The sequence below is a fragment of the Bidens hawaiensis genome, unplaced genomic scaffold (assembly GCF_021521415.1).
Source record: "Bidens hawaiensis isolate Kalapana, Puna unplaced genomic scaffold, B.hawaiensis_p1.1 tig00045935_1, whole genome shotgun sequence".
NCBI lineage: Eukaryota > Viridiplantae > Streptophyta > Magnoliopsida > Asterales > Asteraceae > Bidens > Bidens hawaiensis.
In genome coordinates this window covers 68,391-72,384 of record NW_027498169.1, presented here as the reverse complement: position 1 = coordinate 72,384, position 3,994 = coordinate 68,391, and positions in this window count along the sequence as shown.

Here is a 3,994-nt window from a genome sequence, read left to right as displayed (position 1 = left end):
CCTCGGCGGATGTTCCACCGCGGAACAAACACCTCATTCGAATCCGACACTGCAAAAACAAAAGGCAATTAGGAAAAGATAATAAAAAAAAACATAACAGGCCAAAATAACCCTACGCACATGTAGGGTCGACGATAGGCCTGTAGCCGCCAAACCCGTCACCCGAACCTAACGGATATCCATCCAAGAGGTCAGGCAGATGGGAAGGAGGCAGAGATTGGCTAGACGCCCCGACCCCAAACATACATGCTGAACCGGCCGGGGGCAAGGTGGTCGCCGGTGCCGGAGGCGCGGTTGAAGCCGCCGTCGTAGGAACCAACGGAGGTGAACTCACCGGAGGTGAACTCACAACCGTGGTCGCCGCTGCGGAAAAGCCGCAGAAAAACTCACCGCCGGCTCAGTGAAGGAATCAGTGAATATGGCACTGACAGCCGGCGGAGACGACGTCACAGTTGGAACAGTTGCCTCAACCGAGTGAGCAACTGAACCAACACTTGAAGCAGGTGCAGCCGCCTGGGTCATCGCCTCGGGTAGGTTGACCAAACCTACCGTCATGGGTCCAGAAGTGCTCCTCCCCGCTCCACCCTGGAATGCGGTTGCATCCACGCCTGCATGAAGACAACATATTTAAATATAATGGCGGAAAGATATGAAGTTAAAGTTAAAGTTTACACTTACGAGTCCTCTTGAGCTTGAAGGTGCGAATAGGCGGGGACGAACCCGATGGAGCCGGCCTCTTCACGCCGGTCACCGTCGTTGTACTAGGCTGCCCGGAGGTGACAGCTGTCTCAACCTCCGGAACAGTGGTCTCACCACCACCAGGGTTCCCCGCCACCTCTTCACTCTCGGTCTCCGACTCTGACCAATTCCCCTGATCGGCAGTGGAGGCAACCTTCGCCTTGCCCTTCCCGCCAGCAGCCTTCTTCTTCCGCGTGAAGAAAGGACCATCTGCGGATTCCTCATCAGAAGATGACAAAATTAGAGGAATTCCAGCAGAGGTTTGAGCATTGACAGGGCGAGGGTTAAATAACTCCTTACCTGGCCGCGTGGCGCTCAGAATCGGGTGGCCCGGCGGGTAGACCTCCACAAACCGATCCGCCGTTTGCTCCAAGATGGGCAACTCGTTCTCATCAAGAGCACGGGTACCCATCCGAGCGGGACCACCAGCTTCCCGCGGATGCAGGAGCGATTGTAGGTCATTTCCCTCTGAAAACAAAAGAAAAACAGTTAGAAGAAAACTTTAAATCAGCAAAGAAGATGAAGCATACCGTAAGGGATAGAGTTCAAACCGTATTCGAGGACGATGGGGATCTGTGGCGTCTCCGCCCCAGCATCTTTCCACACCCGGCTCATCCCGAGCATCACCATCCCGGACTCCGCAAAGCGGTAAACCGGAGATTGGACCCGGGAAATCTTGGCAAACCATTCTGCCTCCTGGTAGTTGAAGGCGTGAAGGCTGGGGAGTGCTCTCCCATTCTTGAATGTCATCACAATAGGGACGACACGGGCAGAGATGTAAAAGAACTCCCGCTTCCAAGACCGAAGACTGCGCTCGGTAGCACAAATCTTCAAACCCTTGATCCGGGTGACCAAGGTATACCACCCCTGGATGCACCTCCAGGAATAGAAGGTCATCAGGCGGTCGACATGGGGCTCCACGCCCAGAATGAGGCACACCCATTCAAAATGGCGAATCTTGGCGATCGCCATTGGGTGTACCTCCGTCAGATGTACACCGTGTCTCTCCAGAACACGGTACACAAACTTCGCCAATGGGAACCTGAGATTCCCATACATGAAGAAGGCGGCATACACCCCTATCTTGCTCTTGGGGGCATCGTACACCGTCTGATGAGGCTTAGGAAACTCAGGCTCGAAAGGCTCGAGCATGAACTTCCTAACAATGTACTGGTACAGATCGACGGTAAGAGCACACTGGCACTCACCAGCAGTACTCTTATCGTCCTTATCAGAAGTAGACGACGGATTCTCGGCATACACGTCAGACTCCTCGGCGGTAGCCTCAAGATCATGAACGGAAGACATGTTTTGGATGTAAAGAAGAACGATTTCAGGAGAATGCTCGAATGAAAAGTTAGAGTATTCGCCGGAAATCGTTTAGAAGAAGAGAGAGGTGAAACTGTGAGTTAGATGCATCCTCTCCTCCCTTTATATACTCATCGCAATAAATGCGATGAATTTAATGCGGAAGAGAGAGGAAAACGCTGGTGCAATGAAACTATGACACGTGGAAAAAGCAAGCTGGCAACAGCTGTTGACAGGACGCGTGCCGTAAACTTCGCGGCCACGCGCCCGAAAACTCGCGCCCACGCGCCTGAAAAAGCGTCTGGAATGACCATATACTGTCACGTCGTCATAACTTCCTGCACGTCCTGACACTGTCAGAAGAAACCTTCTGAAGACGTTTCAACAGTTTGGACTGTTCTTATCCTTTCACCAACTCTTCGAATTTCAAAAAGATTCAAAAAGATTCAAAAGTAAGCGGGACTATACCCCTTACCTTGGCAACCAAGTAACTATAAGACGGGTGCGGGTACAGTGTCAAGGCAACACCCTTCACATACTTAGCACCCGCAGGGAATTGAAGCCAAGAATAACTCGGCAAACAAGTAACTATAAGACGGGTGCGGGTACAGTGTCAAGGCAAAACCCTTCACATACTTAGCACCCGCAGGGAATTGAAGCCAGGAATACCTTGGAAGTAAAGTAACTATAAGACGAGTGCGGGTACAGTGTCAAGGCGAAACCCTTCACATACCTAGCACTCCGCAGGGAATTGAAACCAAGAAGGATCTTCTGGGCCATGCTTGCGGAAACGGGAATAACATCCCCGCATAGCGGGAACGTCGAGAACTAGATTGTTTGAAGCTCCAAGATGGAATTGGTTGTTTAAACATAATTGATCACTATGTTCAAAACTACCAAAACCTCATGGAGAATCTACACAAGTGGAACTCAGCGCTCCTGACTTGCGAGGAGGTTACAGACCTACCCGCATCATACCCAAAGATCAAGCAGAAAAGTCGGGAATTTCTGCACGTGACATTAGGACTTCCGCGGGAAGAATCCCCATGGAAAACCTTAAAACTAAACCATTTTCAAAACCCTTTGCTTAAGTCCAAAAGTTCACCTCACTTATTAACAATTAACGAGAAGAACATTGGACTGGGGGGACTTGAAGAGGTAGGTCCCAGCAGAGCCCAGTTGGACCCGCAAGACTCACCTCAAAGAGGGACGTCTGCGCAGTTGAACCCGCAAGACTCACCTTCAACAGGGACGTCTGCGCAAAGGCTAAACTCGCAAGACACCTTGAAGAGGGACGTCTGCGCAGAAACCAACTGGATCCGCAGGATCCACCATGCTCAGAGACGTGACGTCCTTACGCGCAGTACGCAAGCTGTTCCCGCAGGAAATGCCTCCCAATGGTGAAGTACCCCGCCTGTTCCCGCAGCTGCGGATACAAGCCATCAGGGAAGGCTACCTGCGCAGCAAGGCTACACGCACAAGGCACTTAACTCTTAAATAATTCAGTAATGTCACCTGAAGAAGGAGTGAGCAAGCCGGGAACACTCCCGCCCAAAGCCGGGAATACTCCCGCCCAAATGAACCAGTCCGTACGCTACTGAAGGACCTTTTGTACTGTACCTGACGAGGTATGGACAAAAGGTCTGACCAAAGCAGCGACAGCTCACTGTGACAAAGGAATAGTACACAGCCGGCCTGGTCACTATCAGCCGCTGCCTACTCACCAACCCCTGTCACTATTAGCCGCTGCCTACTCACCAACCTGTCGTAGCACGTGCATAGCCTGCAGTTGGTGGAAAAGGAATAGTACACAGCCGGCCTGGTCCCTATCAGCCGCTGCCTACCCACCAACTGCCAGCATGGCATGTGCGTAGCCCACAGTTGGCAGAACAGGAATACTATTCAGCCGGCTGTACCTTCTTGGAAACCTACCTTCGGCTATAAATAC